The following is a 21,214-nucleotide window of genomic DNA, read 5'->3' on the forward strand; positions in this document are numbered from 1 at the left end:
CTGTCACTTGATGCTCACATTTTTCCCGTAACTCGATAAGCATAAAGATGCATAGGGTTTGCAAAAAAAAAAAGCAAAAAACAAGTGCATCAGAAGGAAACTGGCATTAGGAATGATATTTTCATAGGGGAAAAGTTAAGTTCTTTTGTTGATGATAGTGATGAGACTGTAAGTGTAGATCCCAAAGCAATATCAACACAACAGTTACAGGATTAGGGATGAGATCATGTTGTTCAGGCCCAGGGCTGTCACTTTGCACTTTGTGGCGTCAGACCAAGCTTGTGCCACCACATTGGCATTGAGCCAAAAGACAAGTGAGGTTGAGAGACTTTAACGTGATATATAAGAGGGGTTCGGTGCACAGGACCCAATACACAAATTAGACACAAATTTGTACACAGCATCAGGCTACAGAATTCACATCGTGCATTTCATACATTTGTTGCTACTTCTTTGGACCTTTCCCCAAACTGATTTACTTTGTTTTCTTTGTCTTGAACATATGGGACTGAAATTTTAACCATGCCCCCCACAAATGAAAAGAAAGACTATCAATAACACTGTATCATACCCAGCATATAAAGGGAAAGCAAAATTAGTTGTCACATATGATAAACAAACAAAAAAATTTACATTTTCACGTCTTTGAAATAGTAGTAATTCTACCAGTACAATCTTCTGTCATCAGAGGATTCCATTTTCTCACATAATCAAAGGCATTTAATATATGGAAAATACCTTTAAGCTTTTACCCTTGTAACTAATTTGTATTTTTAACAGTCTTAATAATTTCACTATTTCTGAAACATTCATAATGAAATTTTAGTATACCTGTGTATGTAGAGTATATGAATATGTGTTTAGACACATAGCCTGTGTATACAAATAACATATATATGAATACATCACAGAAAAAAAGAAATTAGATAAACTTCATAATTTGCTACTATGATGAAAACTTGAAGTTGATGTTCACATCCCTTATTCTAATTGGTCTCATGCATATTTTAACTTCTCGCATTCAAGAGAAACGTCAGTTGCACTGTCCTCATTAACAATGATCTAGAGAAGAAATTATATTTCATCAATTTAACTCTGCAGCTATTCCTAGGAAATGTAAGCTATTACTCTGTGGAATTTGCACAAATTTAAATATTTTTGATTGATTTATAAATATGCATGCTTTAATAGTTCTGTAGATGAAAAGTGAATGAAAACTGCTACAAATGTGTAGTGGATTTGAACAATTAAGTAAATGGATGGCAGGTGGTAGGAGCCAGATTTCACACTGTTGGAGTGAGAAGTCACAGATAGGCAAGGGGAGGAGGCTAGAATATTTCACATGGGGAGAGATTAGACTTGGCAACATCAGCATGAATTCAGGTTTAGCTTATTCTAGATTCAAATGGTTACATATAATTGGGGGGGGATGTATATGGTTATCTGCACACAGGATCCTCTATACATACATGTATCTTCTTGCTTCACCAGCTGAGAGAGCCTGGAAGCAACAATAGCTTAATACTCAGATCTTGTTTATCAATATCGTTCTCTAATAAAAGGATCTGGAGCTCCTGAAGCTTTGGAGAAATGGTAGATTCTAATACCAAGGCAGGAAATATGCAAGATAAACCTAGAGCATACTTAGTATCAGAAAGTAAGAAATGTTTGGGGGAAAAAGGCAAACAAACCTCATAATTATATTGATGGAAATATGTTGAAGAATCACAAGGCCAACTGGAAGCACTCCACGTGGCCAAAGATGAAAAATTTGAGCTACAAAATAAAGTAATACAATGTAAAGTATAAAGTATATGTGCACCAATGAGCCCATTCTGATATTAATAAATGATTTGAATAAATAAGAAAAGATGGTCAAATATTCCATATAGAAGAATTTCAAATAACCTATGTTGATACTGATCTCAGAAAAGTAATTCATAATGCTCCATCACTCCAGTGTGTACTGTGCATAGTGAATTGCATGTGTCCACTATGAAGCCATACATTGAAGTCCTAGCACCCAGGTGAACTTATTTGGAAACAGGGTTATTGCACGTGTAATTAGTTAAGAAAAGGACATAATGAAATAAGATGGCCTCTGATCCTGTATGATTGGGTCTTTATTTTAAAAAAAGAGGTTTGAGCACAGATATATACCCAAGGATACAACATGAAACAGAAGGCAAAAACTGAGATGATGGCTGTACAAACCACAGATTGCCAGCAAACTTCCTGGAATAGATTTTTTTTTTCTCACCCTCAGAAGTGATCAACACAGCTGACACCTTTATTGACTACTTCAAGCCCCCATGTTATAATTTGGATCTTGGCCCATATGTTGAAGGCTAGTTCCTTAGAGTGGCACTAAGGGAGAGGGTGGAATATTTAATAGATGGGGCCTAGTGGAAGGAAGTAGGTCATTACAGGTGTGCCCTAGAAGGGTACAACGAAGTACCAGGCCCTTTCCATCTCTCTCTTTCATTTCCCAGCTGCCATGAGGTGAACACCTGTGCTCCACCACAGGCTTCCACCATGATGTACTACCTCCACACAGACCCAGAAGCAATGGGCCAACTCTCCATGGTCTGACACCTCTAAAACTTTGTGACAAATTCACTTTTCTCCTTTTACATTAATTATCTCATGTATTTCATCAGAGTGATACAAAGCTAACACAATTCAGGGTTATGAGACAATACATTTCTGTTGTGTAAGCCATCCAGAGTATGTTCCTTATTGTCAGCCCTTGCAAACTAACAGTTATTTGGTTCCAAAAATAAAGAATGGAAAAAAGGAAAAAACCACTAATTATGCAGTGGGAAAGCCTAACCTACAGTCTCAGCCACACATGCAGAGCGATAACAACCGTGATGAATCAAATCAATAATACATACCCTTGACATGATGTGGTGACAAAAGTGCTTTATCCATGGTTGTCCTAAAAAAAAAAAAATACCATACCTCACTCTAGTTGGGAGAAAAGTATCAGACAAATCCCAAACGAGAAGAGTTCTTAAAAAAATGCCTGGACAGTACTACCCAAACTGTCAAGGTCATCAAAATCAAGCAAAGTCTGAGGGACTGTCACAGCTAGGAGAAGCATAAGGAGACATGACAACTGAATGTAATGTGGTATTTTGGATGGGATCCAGGAACAGAAAAGGACATTAGGTTAAAAGCAAGGACATTTGAATAAAGCATGAACCTTAATTAACAATAATGCCTCAATATTGGTTAATATGAAAAAGCATCACATTAATATAAGATGCTAATTATGGAGAAATTGGTTATAGAGTACAAAGGAAGTTTCTGTATTATCTTCTCAACATTTATGTAAATCTAAAATTTTAGAATAGTAAGATTACTTTTAAGAAGTGAAAAATATTGGATCAGCTACACATTAAGAAACGTATTTAAAATGCGTAAGATAAAGTACTTGAAATACAGGTATATTTTATATGAACCATGGCTTGCAATAATCCCCATGTGCTCATAAAAGTTAACATCCACATTAAATAAAAAATAGTATGATCATAAATTATTTATACAAATCACACAATTCATGTGGCAGAATGTATATTTCAAACATGATCTCCAACACTTTTTTAATCCTTTTAAAAACACAGCTAATGAATTATTTTCTCCTGTCAGTTTACTAGAAATCATAATAATCTCTGACATATTATCCTTAGACTGTTACATAAACAACTTGCGGTTCATTAATTTCAATTGAATTTTTTATGTTCTACAATAATTATCTAAAATAAAATAAAAGAGTCAAAGATTTATCAACAGATTTCATCTCCTATATTAAGTCAAAAATCAAACTTGTATCTGGCATGGAGTTGTTCTGTCTTTCATCATCTGTCAGAACATCTCAAAATCAACAGAAGCCAAATTAGACCACCTAAAAAAATATCAGAGGCTCAAAAATGCCAAGTCCTGTATAGTATATTACCTTTCTCAGTGGAATAACACTTTTTTTAAGTTTAATTTTATTGGTTCTTTTTATTTATATATGATAGAAGGATCCATTTGTGGGTTTCGTGTTTTTTTTTTTTCCTTTTTAAAAAATTTTTCTCTTGTATTTCAACATATTATACATACATAAAGTACAACTTCCCATTTTTGTAGTTGTACTGGTCATGCATTCATATATGAACATAGGAATGTTCTGTTTGATTCATTCTACAGTGTTTCTTATTCTCATCCCCTCTCTCTTCCCCATATTCTCCCTGTCCAATCAGGTAAACCTCCACTCCTTTCTCACCTCCACCTATTGTGAGTCAGCATCCATATATCAGAGATAACATTTGACCTTTGATTTGGGGGAACTGGATTATTCTACTTGGCATGATAGTCTCCAGTTCCATACATTTACCAGCATATGCCATAATTCCATTTTTCTTATGGCTGAGTAATATTTCATTGTGTATATATGTCATATTTTCTTTATCCATTCATTTATCGAGGGGTGCCTAGATTGGTTCCATCGCTTAGCTATTGTGAATTGAGCTGCTGTAAACATTGATGTGGCCATGTCACTATAGTATGCTGTTTTTAAGTCTTTTGTGTATTTACCAAGGAGGGATAGCTGGGTCAAATGGTGGTTCCATTCCAAGTTTTTTGAGGAATGTCCATACTGCTTAATAGGATCCATTTTGATAAATTATAGAAGTACGGAATATATTTTGTTCTAAATCAGGCCCCAGTACTTCTCCTTACCCTTCCCTTTCCCTACCACTGCTCCCTTCCTTCTATTGATCTTTCTACCATTTACCCATAGTTTTTTTCTATATTAATTTCTTGTGGATGTATGTGATGGTGAGATTAACTGTGGTATATTTACTAACAGTTCCATACATCCTATACAGGAATAAATAATTGCCAACTGGATTCACCCTTCGCTAATGATTAACATTCATCTCTCCTTGGTGAATCAACCAAGTTTCAACAGTGAAGACCTGTCAGTCTGAGAGTTTGGAAATACATTCATCACAGGAAATAGACTTTCCATAGCTATAGGAAACAGAGGACCAGAAAAGGGATTGAATCAGAGATCAAGTCACCAAAGCATTCAATCAGAGAAGCCATGTTCCAGTAGCAGATATGGAATCACCAAAGGGGAGTCACAAGTAGCTGTGGTCAGCAGGCCCAGAGGTCAGGGGAATAACTGAACACAGTGCTGGTACCTCTATGATTGTCTGTCACATATGGTTAGAAAAAGGCATTCAGAGAATAATGAGCATTGCTTTCTTTTTGTCTTCCACGTTTTAACAAGTATTTTCTACCCACTCTAATTTAGATCCACACCAGGAAATGTAGCTCTCACCTATAATCATTGTAGCCATTGTGTGTGCCCTGTGTATGTCCTGCCCTTGTAAAAATAAGACAAAGCTATGAAATGAGTCTGTGCTTGAAATCTTAGCCCATGTGTGTGCAGGACTTTGTTAGAACACTGCTTTGGCCAGAGTGCTCTCTTCATTGAATGACTGAGTTAACCCAAAAAATGTTTTTTAAGATGGATCCCATAAGTTGGAATTTCACAGTGGTGCTGTTTGACAAAGGTTCTCATCAGATATCTAAGAAAGCAAACAAGAGACGCTTGTGATGTGCTATATTTATGTCTAGTCTCGGTGCAATCAGCAGACATATTATATTGGAGACCAAATCTATTAAGAAGCAGAAACACCTAGGGACAAGATAAAGGAGGCAAGGCCAACTAGCAGGCTAGGGTTAGCAGTAGAGGGCCAAAGTAACCCTGAACACAAATGAGAGTAGTCGCAGCCAGCACAAATGGCTTTTAAAAGTGAGCATCAGACCCCTCAGGCTCTGAGTCAGACAGGCCTAGGCCTGAGACTCGGTTCCCTTGCTTAATAGTCATGGATCTCCTTGATCAGTGATTCATTTCTTCTAAGGCTCATTCTTGTCACTCTGTAATTGCATAATACTTTCCAAAAGAGAAACTACTTCAAACTTTGAGAGATAATAATAATAAATGTCCTAAAATCCAGCTCACAATGACTGGCTGACAGGAGGAACTCCATAAACGGTGGTCCCATGAAGACAGAAATTTTTATCTATTTGGTTTTTGCTAGATCCACAGCTCCTGCTTACTAACCTTTTGCTGTTCTTGTACTTCTTAGTATAAGATTGTGAAATGTACACTATTTATCAGGAGAGAGATCACGTCGTTCGATTTGTTTTGTTTTGCTTTTTTATCTCCAACACACTCAGGCATGCCCTACCCTCAAAATGTTTAAGGAGAATAAATTTGTTGATTTCCCAGTGTACTAGAGGTCCCAACATTCTGAGCTCAAGCATGAGAATCGGTCTGTTCTAAGATCCTCTCTTCAGTAGCACAGTTTTGCCACAAAACTCCTCACATGAATGCCTTCTTAAAGGTTTGTGGTGACCATTTTTGATTTTTACTTCTGACCTCAGGCACTGTGGCATATCTTTGCTGAACAAAAGGCTGTTATTTTTCCAACACTTGAAGTTGTATGTCATGCTATTGCTATTTTTTTTCTTCTTAACTTCTAGGAGTAGCAAATGCCACTGTTGTTTCATGTAACCTTTTCAGTGTCTTGCATATAAAGTGGGGACAAAAGTATGTCATTTTAAAGGCTAAAGCCATTTCTAAATTCTAGGGTGAATGTCAACATTCTCTCTTTGTTTTTATAGGGGCTTCTTTGGTGACCCTTTTAGTCACGTAGACATAAGGCGGTGAAGAATCGAAAATACAAGTGCTACAGGCCAAGCTACTGAGGATTCCATTTTGCTATAATATAAAAGGCTTTCTTTACTTTGAGTTGAGTCTGTCTTTGCAGAAATTATAATGTCATTAAAATATATTGGTTTCCTCTGGCTCAGGTTAGACAGTGAGAGTGAAAATGGAGTTAATAAAGTCACCCCAAACAACGGGATTCAAACTCCCCAAATATGTAAATAAACCAGCAGCTTGAAGAACACATCCAGTGTCTAAGAGAACACCAATCAGTGACCACAGTCAACATACTAAGAAAGAGAGTTCACCACCAGTTTTGACTTTTCCTTTTTTAAGTTACAATGTCTCTCCTTCTACAATTTAGATTCCACAGTCAGGCAGCCTGGACTTAAATCCTGGGTTAATTATTTATTTGATAAATATTCTTGGGAAATGTATATATACATCCTTTCTCAGTGCTTCAGAGTCTTATCTGTAAAATATGTATTCTCACCTACATCGTAGCATTGGTGGGATGATTAAATGCACACACATACAGTAGAAATAATATTCTTAGAACAGTGCCTAGTTCACAGCAAGTACTGGATAGGGGGTTGTTATTGATACCACCTGCAGCATTATCCTCAAGGGTTAGTAAGATCTTAAACACGCAGCATTGCAGAAGCTATGTTTAGGAACCTGTGTCTTTGCTTTGGGACAAAGTGTGCTCAGGAAAAATAAAGCAGTCGTGAGACAGACTATGGCAGGGAAGTGGTGAGGGAGAAAAGGAGGAAACAAGGAAAACCAGATGGATTTCTGGGACATATAAAGAATGAGCTCAGAAATTTGGGGAAGAAAACTAAATTTTCTGCAATTATCCTATAGAACAGCTCAGATTAGTTGTTTGTATATGAAATGATCAGGGAACTTGGCGGCATTGACTCTAACAACTACATATGAAAACCTGTGCATGTGCCAAACATTCAATCGAGTGTTAGAGATAGAGTTGAAATTTACATTTTCATGGGGAAGAAAGATAATGAGCAAGTAAACAAGTACACACAAGTTAAATACCTACCCACCAATGGTGGCGATTGCTTCTAAACATAATAGAGAGTAACTTCTCAGCATATATGTTACATATAAGAGGTCAAGAAGAGATTTTCTGAAGTATTTAGACTGAAAACTAAAATATAAGAAAGAAGAAGCCAAAAGGAGTTTACCAGGCAGAGGGAATTCAAAGTTCAAAGGCCGTGAAGTAAAATTTAAAAAGATAAAATTAAGAAAAAGAGGCTGGCTGTGTCCAAGGCGCAAAAAGGGAAACTGAGACAGAGTTTGGTGTGGCTGGGGGAGTTGCAGAGATGCTGTAGGGAGAAAGGCAGAATCCGAGTCATCTCTACCTTGAAGGCTTGTGGGAAAGGGCAAGGATTGTGAATTTTTTTTCTAAAACACAAGTCATACACAAGTTTTAAGAGGCAAAACGAAACCAATATTTTCTAATGCAAAATATTTATATAGCACTCATTATCAGCGAAGATGGACTATCCATGATGCTAAAGCCAATCTCTCCACTTATGCCCTAAATTTCATCCCTCCTTGCCTACTGCACCCCAGCAATTCTCCCCTATTTTCTGAATCACCCTGTTCTCTTAGTAGCTATTTCCTAACATAGAGATATGCTGTACTTTTTACTACTATCTTTAAAAATTCCACACTTTTCCCCTCTTTCCCACTTTAGTTACTACCAGAAGAAGGAAGGAAGGAAGGAAGGAAGGAAGGAAGGAAGGAAGGAAGGAAGGAAGGAAGGAGGACAAAATGACTTTTATAAGTTGTCTTCACTCTCTGGCTGCAATTTACTTCCATTTTCTTTTAATCCCCCTGTAAGTAGACTTTTGGCCACACTATATCACAAAAATTGCTCAAAGCCCCTTCATTCAGAGTTGATGGATCAGCAACCTTTGTCAAGGTTTGTCACTATCTCCTCCAGGAAACTTCAACCATTGGTTTTCAGGATACCACTGTCTCCTAGTATTCCTCTGACTTACCTGGGTGTGATTCAGTCCCTTGATGGGTCCTACCCATATCTTGTATCTCCAAATGTTGTCATATACTAATTTCATCTTTATTATGTCTATACCCCCTAGATTATTTATCCAATGTCATGGCTTTAAATAAAATCTATCTTGTGATATCTCTCAAATGTTTATCTCCATCTGAGACCTCTACCCTGAACTTCAAATCTACAATAAAACTATTTAGTGACAACTTGGATATCTTATAGACCTGTGATATAAAGCATGTTAAAAATAGCAATTGATGCCCATCCTTTGCCCTAACAAAAAGAAATAGCTCCATTTTTGTTAATGGCAACTTCATTAATTCAATCATACACATGAAACTTGAGGTCATTTTAACTCTTTCCTGTCATTCATCCTTCATCCAATTTATTGGCAAACCTATTTGATTCAAACATCAAAATATAGTCATAATCAGACTACTTATTGCCTCCACTTCTAACATCTCCAGTAAAACCCCCATAATTTCTGATATAGATGAGTGCAATTGGCATCTCTGCTTTTGCTTTTATTCTCCTAAATATATTCTAATAGAGAGAGAGTGGCCATAGTGATCTTTTTTTTTTTTTGAAAAAATTATGTCATACTTCTTAAACTTTTCAATAGCTTTTCGTTTTCTTAGCAGTTTAAATAAGGTTTTTTTTAAGTTTTAAAATTTTCAAGCCAGAGTTTTTTAAGTTATTTGGCCCTGTTATCATTTTGATGACATCTCCAAATACTTCTCTTTCACTTTGCTTCAATCTCAGCGGCCTGCTTGCTGTTTCTTAAACAGAGTTTCTGCTCTGTACTGGCTCTTCCTACTACTTGGACAGCTCTTCATCTAGACATTCACATGTCTAGTTCACACAATTCCTACACATCGGAAATAGATGACATGCTAGATATTTCCAGGGAGGCTATTTGATGTGGAATTGTTTAAATAGGTTTTAAAAGACAGGAATAACCAAAGACATCACAAAGGTTCATGTAAGAGAGTAAATACAGGAAAGAGTTACCAACTCTACAACTGGGAGAAAAAACAAACAAACAGGAAGTGTTTGGGTTATAGAACTTCCCAGCTCAGAGGAGTAGCCATGGAATTTTGACTCAGTCATCTGAGGATGGTGTTGGAATCTTGGGAACTCAGGAAAAACCCCATGGGGTTTGGTCCCAAGCCACAGAGGAAGAACCATGCTGCAGTCTGAATTATGTCCCTCCCAAATTCATATGTTAAAGCCTTAATCCCCAATGTTAGTGAATTTAGAGATACAGCCCTTAAAAAGGCAATTACAGTTAGGTAAAATGTCAAGGTTCATGAAGCAATATGACTGGTGTCTTTATAAGAAGAGACAAACGGAATAGCATGCACAGAGAATATCCATGTAAGAATATTTTGAGAAGGTAACTGTCTACAAGCCAAGGACAGAGGCCTCTGGAGAAGCCTTGATCTTAGACTTGCATCCTCCAGGACTATCAGAAAGCAAGTTCCTGTTGTTTAAACCACCTGTCTGTTGTATTTGGTTTTGGCAGTCAAAGCTATCTAATACAGACCATGATCCTTCTGGGCCTATGTCTCAGGGGATCAAATTAAGAGCCCAGGGAAGCAGGCCTAAAATTCAGAGATGGGGAGGATTCTGATTCTCCAAGAAGCCAGAAAGCCACTGGTTCAGAAAGTGCCAAACAAAACAGAAAACTAAGCTTATCTCTTTGTTCTAGAGTGAAAGGGTCATTTCTAAAGTGATGCTGACAGAAACAGAAAGGAAATAGAAGAACTCCCTTCTTTCCTTCTCCTGCATTCCAGTCTCCCTCTAGATTCTATTGGTAGAACTTAATAAGAAACTGAATGAAAATGGAAAAAAAATATGTTTTGCAGAATCCCAACCATCACCAACCAGAAAACTGCATGAGAATCACTTGATTCCTGGCTTCTACCCATAAACAGAAAAGATGAGTCAAGTCTCAAAATTGTGTTTAAGGTAAGCCCTCTCAAAATTGTGTTTATCAGATTGTCCAGTTGATTCTGAAGTTCAGCTGGGTTAGGAAATCTTTGACCTGAAACAAACTCTGCATTACATAATAGGGAAACTAAGCAAAGAACATCAAAGTGTTTTATGGCCTTTGACTCAGTTCTGGCTAAATAGAAGAAAAAAATAACACTTAACATCCTAAACATTTGTCACTAGCAATCACTGCCTGATTAACATGGGCTATTTGTTTACCATAATTGTTTTATTCACCCACTGAGGATAAACTGAATGTTTTGCATCCATTCAAATGCAAATATAATCAGGTATATTAGACTAAAATGTTGCATAGTATTTTGTTCAAATGCTTAGAAGATGGCAAATAGGCAAGCACCACAAACCCAGCATTTAGCCTTATAAGGTCTAATACATTGTTAGGGAGCTTGAGGAGAAATATGATAGCAAATTGATAAAATATTTAGGGGATAGAAATACTGAATGAAATAGCTCACAGCAAAGGGGGAAAGTGGAATAAATAGATCTAATGGATTTTATTTATACAGATTGAACAAAGTGGGATCTAAAATTAAAAAAAACAGATCTACACAAGATAAAATAAAATAATTATTCCAGTAAAATCTGAGCAACATTAGAAGGGACATAAAAACCCTTTCCTGAGTGAGTGGGAAAGCAACTCTTTGTGTTTAAGAAGCAGATTTGGTGATGACTAATAGCATTTCTTCAGTGTAGAGCTCTGAATCATAAATCTTTATGATGTAGTTTTAGAAAATGCCCTAGACCATTTATCAAAGGAACAAAATCAATGTCAGTGAAAAGAGCTCCATATTTACCCGGACCTCTGTGCATTTTGATGTAACACAATTTTTAAAACAATTTGCAATACTGGAACTTAATGGAGAAAAAATAGAGGATTTTATATTTAAGATTGAGATAAAAGCTCAACAATGTCTAATTACTACTCTCCCAAAAATGTATTAAAATATAATACAATTTTTATTAAACTTGTAATTTACAAAGGAATGACAATACTTCTTGGTGTTGGAATCTTATGAAAGTTTTTCTCTGAATTTCAGGCATTCTCCTTCCACTGACCACACAGTAAGCAGAGAAGTGCATGCACAGGACTTTGCATGACATCTGCTGGTTAAGTGTGTGTATGATGCAAAAGCTCATTTTTCTTTCCTCCAAATATATCAATGGATAACATCCCCAAGGCTACCCATGGGAGGATAATGCCCATAGGGCTGGAAGGCTTCCTTTCTGTCACTCAAAGTGTTCCATAGATCCATTATTTAATCCATGAGATTCTATTTTACCCAAATAAAAACTAATAAATTGGAGAATGAAAGCTAGCCTACATGGGACATTTGAAATTTCTCACAACCTTTGTATGATTATTTCCTTGAGTCCTTGTGTTTTCCTCTGAAATACATCAACTAGTTAAACCAGAAAAACGAACTGGTTTGGAAATTTGTAGATAAAGGAAAACAGGACAGAGTTCTAGTAATGCAGAAGGTATAGTTGGCAGCTTCTGATCTGAGGGTCAGGAAGAAGCCCTCATCAGTCAAAAAATATTTAACCTTACCTAATACCAGCAGCTCCAGAGGCTGAGGCTGGAGGATCCTAAGTTCAAAGCCAGTCTCAGCAATTTAAGGAGGCACTTAGCAACTCAGCAAGATCCTGTCTCTAATAAAGTATAAAGAAAGAGCACCTCTGGGTTCAATCCACAGAACCACAAAAAAAAAAAAAAAAATTCATAGTAACTTTTGGTAATAGCAGTGCTAATACGTTCTTCAAAGGAACTCTGTAGAAATATGATGGGAAAAGTGGACTAGAAACAGAAGATGGGCCTTCCTGCATCATTGCATAAAATATCACTATTAGAAGACTGTATTTTTAGTTCAGATACTTTCCACTGTTGATATGCAGATAATGCAGTGTATCCATTTGAAAATACTTGTAATTATTTTTGTTATTTTTGTACTGATAGTTTCTCCTACTCAGATCCATTCTCTGCTTTTCTGTTTCACAAGTAATGACCTGAATCATCCAGTTTCCCGTATTGACTGGTTTCTGAGTGGAATGGCCAATGAGAGGACCAGCAGGAAAACAGCTGGCAGGAAGAGTTGGATCTCATGGTGTTTCTCCTCCCTTTGTCTCTGCTCAAATGCTGTTTCTTTCATAAGCACAGCTCCTGTCTAGGGGCTCTCCTTCTGGTTCAGGAACTTCCTGTTAGTTACTTCCTGAGTACCCCACTCTCCTTTGTTTCCATGGTTTTTCCCATGCCTTTTTAATTAGTGACTTTAGTAATGACTCTTTATTTAAACCTTCTCTTAATGTCAAGACTTTTGATGGTGTATCTTGCTATCTGAGACTCAGTTTGCATAAAACAAAAGAAAGAGAGCAGCATGAGAGGGAAAAAGAGTTATGACAGGCCAGGAGGCTACCAGGACAAACCCTATATGTCATATATGAGCATGACTTCCACAAAGTGACACACTCAGGTCCGTGAAAGTTTCTACACCTAAAATAATATTGTGTGCATGGAGGTGGCTTTGTGTGTTGCTTCATTGGAACTTAAGCTCTATGAAAGAAAGGGAGTTTTGTGCTTTTAGTTTTGTTTTCATTTTCTTGTTATTTTTTGCCTATTGTCCACAAATAACCAAATATTGAGAATTGAGCATAAGTAGCTATTTATTAAGTATTTCATAAACTAAAGAAGTCACAGGATCATTATTTGGCTTCACAAATTACTGAATAAATGGGTGGCTGGATGGATGGGTGAATAAATAGTCATTGCCTGATTCTCTGTTTTTTTTTTTTAAATCATCTACATATTCTTGTATCCAACCTTGATTATTTCTCAGAGGTGTAGTAATATGTACTTAGAACTCAATAGACGACTCTTCGGAGATGTGCTATAATGGAGATGGCTTCTACTTAAATATATTGCACAGCAATAAAGAAATAAACTTCCTCTGATCTGAGGAAGTTTATTGCGAGGATCAAAAACATACTTACATATTAATTGTCATAGAAACATTTTTATAAAAACAATTGAGTCTCTCTTTATTCTGTGTTTTGGTTAAGTTATTTCACCTCTTCATTTCCTTGTCTTTTTTAACAGGATACAGCATCATACAATAGTCAAGAGCACTAATGTGTTGATAAAAGTTTAACAGCTGTCTCTCTAGGAATTAAAGACTAATTTATGCCATTTGTTGACTTCTGTGTTGTCAGCATCTCTCCTCATCTTAACAGTCTTATCTCTTATCAGACCCACACAGTCCCTTTTCCAGGTAAACATAGTCACAAATTATGAGCAATCAAACAAATAACTTTTTTCCTGAGGACATTATTCTGGCTACCATACCCACCATGGACAACTTCATGCCACTTACGTGACATCAAGTGGCTCACAAAGTTCCTAAAAATTTATTGGTTCCTGTGAATCAGAAGGAACTGACTCCTGCTACCACAATTCAGAGTGTGAGTTCCAGAGTCAGAATACCAGGATCTGATCTTGACTTTGCAATATACTGTTTGACATTACTTAACTTCCCTATAGCACAATCCTTCCCTCTGAAATGGTGATTGAAAAGATAGTACTTTTTCATTGGGTTTCAGAGTCAGCAACAGAGAAAATATAAGTACGGTAATTAGAAAACATAAATACTCGCTATGGGTTAACTATTATTTTTATGTTTGCATCATCTTTTTAAACATTTTTATGTTTGATATTAGGAGGACAAATGTTCCTTATACAAATAAGCTAACTACTAAATCCCCATATAAATAGTGATCCAGTAATTGGAAAGCTCAAAGCATTTATTTGTTTCCCCAAGGCACATTAACTTATGTTCATAATGATTACTTTTAAATGTATCAAAAGGCTCACAGGCCTTTGGAAACTTCAAAGGAAGATGCAATCAATTTGGCTGTTAGCATTACTTCCACTTTGTACTAGCCAAATTATTAGATGCCACTATGTAACTAAAATAACAAGAGTTAGGAAGGAAAAGGTCCCCTTAAGTGAACTGTAAAGATGGAGTGAAGTGGTCTTAAAATGTAGCCTTGGAAACACTTGGGGGTGTACTTATCTCTGTAAGTACAAGAGTGAAAGCTGAGGGAGGGCTGGCAGAGCAGGGGAGGATACTGACAAAACATCATCTTGAACAAAGCCCACTTACAATATTTTGTGTATTTGACATAAGGGGTTGGAATGATTACCCTATGTCCCTCTGAAGCCCTCTAACCAAATAAAAGTTCCCAAGTATTCTTCTCATTTCAACTGACCAAAATATTCCACATCTCTGGAAACAGAAGAAGACTGCCAGACTGTTCCTTTATTTAGTTGTTCAACTAATCTCCAATGTGAAGGTCCAGGAATTATTCTTCACAAAGGCTCAAACTGGGAAAGGACATGTGAGGCCCAGATGGGATGGACAAGTTTGCTTGTTGTGAATATAGGGAGTCATTCCTGAAGTACTAAGACCATGCAGTGTCAGGTCCATTCTGGACTAACTTATGTAAAGGGAAATAGAAATCTGTAGAGGAGGCATCCAGATCCCAAGTGCCTATGACTGAGGTGGGGGATAATGGGATATGAATAGATGGAGGAGCTAAGTAATCAACAAATAAGCTTTGGAATCCCACAAAGAAGCATGTCATTAAACAGAAAAAGATGATAAGAACAGGAAGTACAATGAATTCAGAGGAGATGACTGTAAACTGGAAAAGCCATGAATGAGGGAATCCGTTGATGTGTTTGGGGGACAGTGAGGAAGTCATTGGGCTCACCTTGCCTCTTATTTTGAATTCTCTCTTTTCAACTCAAAATATTAGATTGTTAATTTAGCCATCTTGCATTAAATTTTCCAGGTTTTTTTAATAAGGAAAAGAGAAAAATTCCTAAAAGCTATCAGTTTTTTTGTGAATATTTTTCATTTTCCTCATGTCACTTTCTTAGCATGGCCTGAAGACATTTTTCAAAAACTCTTTAGCCTCTTCTAGCGGGTGTACTATAAAGGAAACCTATATTTTAACCTCCTGGCCAGATTTGAATTTTTCAGGGATGCCAAATGTCAGAGGCCAAAACAGTCTGATGGAGGGAGGTTTCCAAATCAAAAACAGTAGGTGTGCTACTGTTCTGTTTCTTTTCAGGCCTTTGTGCCGTTTTTTTTTTTGTTTTTGTTTTTGTTTTTCTGTCATTTCAATGTGAAAAACAAAGGGTCCTGAAAATAATGTACTGATAAAAAAGATACTGAATAAAATCAAGGAGGTATGTTTATTATGGTTTCTCTACATTTTTCATCAGTCTTATATTTATAATTGTACTTTCCAAAATTCATTGTTTTGACCCTAATATATATTTTGGCATAATACACTGATATGATACATTTATATCAGATTATTTGGCTTAATTAGTAAACCTTATTTCCAAGAGCAGAGTTAATTGTTACTCCCTTTCTCTTCCTGATTCTGTAATTAGAAAATAACAGGGCCCCCTATGGAAGCATATAACCTGCTCTCCCAACAATGAGCAACAGAGAACCCAATAGAATTTATTAAGACAAAAACTCCAAGAACATGAGGGCAAAGACCTGGCAGTGTCTGATTTGTTTACTACTATATCCTCAGAACTGGATGCAATATTTAGCACATAGTAGACACCACAAAACATGCATTAAATGAACAAATGACTGGATGGATGGATGGATGCTTCCTAAAGAAAGAAACTTCTTCAAGTCATTAAAGTCATAACACTTAGTATCATATCTGACATGAAACTGGATGGGATTTGGTAATTAGCTTAATGAAAAAACAATTATGAATTATGACTGACTGAATGAATTAACTCATCTCCACTGGGGGGAAAAATGCACTATGGTCCAACAGGGATGGAATCTGCAGTGGTCCCTCCTTATCCACAGTTTCACTTTCTATGGTTTCAGTAATCCAAGGTCAACTGAGATCTGAAACCATTAAATGAAACAAAAGTCCAGAAAAACAATGATTTTATGTAACATTTATTATCATGTATTGTTATAATTGTTCTATTTTACTATTAGTTAATATTGTTAATCTCTTATTTTGCCTAACTTATAAATAAAATTTGATCACAAATATGTATATATAGGAAAAAGCATAGGATTTTCAGGCATCCGTGGAAACGTTCCCCTATAAAGAGGGACTAATATATTTCATCTCTGATGCTTTCTCTTATCAAATATATATTAAAAATTTCAATCTATCCACTGACTCTATCATCCTAATATTTCTAAAAGAAAGGCCACCTTGTTTGCCTGGTGAGCAGAAGCCCTAGCCTTCAAACTAACAAATAGTGAGTGTTGCACTTCCTCATTGATGCTTGTTAAGGGGGCATGGCAGGTTTGCATCTGCATGTGTCTGTGTTGGTCATGATGCAGATATTACTGTAGTTGGGCTCCTGGCTTTTAAGCTTCCAAGGAAAGTATCCTGTCAGAGTCCAGAGTCCTGGGAGAGATGTATATGTTTTCATGTATGTCTCACTTTCACTTGTCAGATTAATAAAAAAATTTAAAAGTGATAGAATTGGTGTCCTTCTCTGAAGCAAGGACCATAATCCATTGGTTTTCTATTTCTGCCAGAGCTCAGGGAGAAGCTCACTCCTGTTCTCACTTCCACGGCCTCAGGATCAATTCAGGAGTTTCCAGTGGATAGAAATCATTATTGAACTATAGTGTCCTTTGTACTCAGCCATAGTCCCTTGGACCTGCAACTCCAAATTTAAGTAAAAGCCTACCAAGAAATAGCATTTCTTCCTTTTTTTATTTCTTAGAAAGCATTGATATTTAGGGGCTTAGTGTGTGTGTGTGTGTGTGTGTGTGCGCACACTTCAAATATATTTTTTTTTCTCTGAACCCTGGGAAGACAATAATTGTACTTCTTGTCTACTTACAGAAAGCTATAGTAGAAAAGCTATTCTCTTCTTAGACACCTTTAGAAAATTTAGAGTATTGAAACATGAGCATATAAGACCATGTTGCCCTGTGCCTTTATGCCCTTGAAGATGATGATCAGTCTAGAGAAGAAGCCTATCCTACCTTATGTGCCTGGTAGGTTCATTGAGCTTGAATTGTGCATTCTCCATGTTCATGTTCTACTCTATATGAAAAGTATCACTCCTCCCATTTCCATCCATGGTACACTTTGTTCCTCTCTTCTAACTTGTAACATTTAAAGCACTGTATTATAATGATTTATGCTCGAATATGATAGTTTTGAGACAAAAACTGATTTATTCATCTCCTTCTGTCTTGTAAGACTATATACTAAGTAAAATGTTGGTTGAGTAGTGTGATGGATGTATGGATGGAGACAGAGATGAACAGATGGGAGGGATCTGCATACACTAGAGCCAAGGAACCTCAGCTCTGAACAGTGAAAGGGCAAACTCATTAACTTGCCTCAGGCCCCAAAGATGCAAAGGTAAATAAAGAATCTTCAATTATTCAGAGTTTTCAATAGAGCTAAGAAGTGATACAATGAAGAGTTTGTCTACTCGGTTTTCAAGAAATGCTTTCTATTAATAAAAATGGTAGAAAGTTTTTGAGCAGTTAGATCTGATTGGTAAGAACAGCAACAAATGTCTCAACCAGCAATAAGCAGGTGGCAGATGAGGTAAGATGGGGAGGGAATTGATTGCCTTTTCTCCCACTTGTATCAGTTGGGATGAACTCAGTCAGAGTGACTTAAATTGGCATATATGATAAGTCAAAGAGGATTCAGAGCTTTCCCAGAAATCAGAAATGGGATCATTGCCAGATGTACTGGGAAGCATTGTTTAAGTATAAAGGATTGCCATTTGGCCCTTCTTCTTAAAAAAAAAAAATAAAGTATAAAATGAAGACTTTTGTGAGTATAGATAATAATAATGTATTATGTATTTTAAAAGCTAGAAAAAAGGATTTTTGAAGAGTCATCATAAAGAAATGAAATAATGGCCAGGTACAGTTGCATGTGCCTGTAATCCCATCAGGAGGCTGAGGCAGGAGGATCACAAGGTCAAAGCCAGCCTTCACAATGCTAAGCAACTCAGGAGACCCTGTCTCTAAATAAAATACAAAATAGATATGGGAATGTGGCTCAGTGGTCAATTGCCCCTGAGTTTAATTTCCAGTAAATGCCCCCCCCCTCAAAAAAAAAAGCAATGATAAATGTTTGAGGATAAAGATATATCCAACTGGATCCATTATCGAAGGGCAGGTCCCTTCCATCTGATCCATTTGTAGACACAATGTATACGTGTATTGAAACAGCACATAGCAACCTATGAATATGTCTATGTATCAGTTAAAAAACACAAATTTAATAGATATAAAAATTAAGATAAAATGAAACTTTCTAGCTCTCTATGTTCATATGAATACATTGTCTTGTTCCATCAGTAATGATAATAGTAACTCACTAGTGATTCTCATTGAATTTCATAAGGGATTTTAATATGAAAGTTATGAAAAACTATCACCAAAAGAATCCTCACATAGTCACATTTAATACCTCCTTTTTGGTAAGAGGTAAGGTTCTTCCTTACTCCACCTGCCAACCAATTTGGATTTGTACATAAAGTCTATAAATTTTCACATTTTTTCTTTGTTGGGCTGAGAATTAAACTAAGCTCTTCATGTATTCTAAGTGCCCACTATCACTAAAATATGCCCACAGCCCTAAGTTAATATATTTTAATATTACAATTTTTAAGCTTTCAGAGACCACTTATGACATTGGTGTCAAATAGTCTTCAAGTTGACTTTTTCAGATATGTGACACATAAACTATAATATTGTCACCATTCTTCCTCCTTTCCCCATAGATCAACCACAAAACTCAGGGCCTCAGTATCCTGAGGACAGATTTCCAGGCAGCCATTACCAAGGGGTTTGAATTGGCGTGCAAAATGATTCCTGTTTATTTTCTCGGCCCTAAGCAGATTTATTGAGAGCCAGTACAGATGAAGAGATTCACAGGTTTTTATCTTGATATAAGGCAAAGCAGGTGATCACAGAAAAAAAAAAAATCCCTGTGACAAGCTTGTGATTATCAGTAACCAAACTGTTGGAGTGACTCTAAAAGAAAAAAATAATCTTCTCAACCCTTGAGAGGAATCAGTGGCATAGAATTAAAGAAATGCACAAGGAAACCTTTCTCATCTTATCAATTGACTCTGAATAATTACTCCATATTAATTTTGAACAACATCATGCTATGAGAATTGAAGAAGACATGCTCTGCCCTGGAAAGATTCCAACCAGAGAAAGAGCTCTGATGTTAAGCTAAGGAGGCATCAAGCACTATTAAGGAATAGAGCAAAAGTATAAACCAGACAGAGAAATCAGGTTTAAAAAAATAAATCAGCAAATGGCATGGTGTATTAAGTAATTTAAAAGTTTTAATGCAATGTTTCCCAAACTTCAGGTATTTTAAAAAATATTTTAATATTTCTGCATACTACCTGTATAACTATTTAACTGAGTTTTAAATTAATTAGTTTTTAATTAACATTTTTATTCAGTAGTTTTTGAATTACAGAAAAGTTGTAACATTTTACATTAATATGATGCATTTGTCATAGCTAGTAAACCAAGACTGATAGATTATTATTACCTAAAGGCTATAGTTTTTTTGATAATTCCTCAACTTTTACTGATTGTACCTTTTATAGATCAAAATTCCATCTGGAATACACATTACATTTAGTCATCATTGTCTCCCTAGAATCCTCTTAGCTGTGTCAACTTCACAGATTTTCTTTGTTTCTGATGACCTTGTCACTTTGGGAGAGTATGGGTTAGATAATTTTGTAGAGAATCTCTTGGTTGGAATTTGTCTGATGTTTTTCCCCTGACTGGGTTTATGGATTTTTGCAAGGAAGACTGCAGAGTTAAAGGGCCTTTCTTATCACATCATATCAGGATTACACACTATCAAGGTGGTTTACCTCTAAAGATATAACATGTTTACATTTCACTTCAACCTTCTATAAGTAGCAGAGTTCAGGTCCCACTTTTGATGGTATGATTGCATTTTCAAATATATTTTCACTCTATTTTCCCCTTGTGTTTCAGGGGGGACAATTTTCTGTCAAACTATCTTTAAGTTCACAAATTCTTCCTCTGCTGCATCAAGTCCACTGATGAATCCACAAGCATTCTTCATCTCAGTTATTGTCCTTTGTTTCTAACATTTCCATTTAATTTCTTCTCTGGCTTCCACCTTTCTATTGAAATTCTTTTCTCCTCATATAAAGCCTTAACATATTAATCATGGTTCATGTAGAAGTGTTCTGATAGTTACAACATCTGGGTCATATCTGAGTATAGTTTTATGCATTGCTTGGCACGTTGAGAGTATATTGTTATTTACTCATTCTTTTGCATTTCTCAGGATTCTGTTGAAAGTTTAACATTGTCTGCAGAATACTGAGA

The sequence above is a fragment of the Marmota monax genome, unplaced genomic scaffold, assembly GCF_021218885.2.
Source record: "Marmota monax isolate L192 unplaced genomic scaffold, Marmota_monax_Labrador192_F-V1.1 WCK01_AAM20220418_F8-fsc00009, whole genome shotgun sequence".
Classification (NCBI taxonomy): domain Eukaryota; kingdom Metazoa; phylum Chordata; class Mammalia; order Rodentia; family Sciuridae; genus Marmota; species Marmota monax.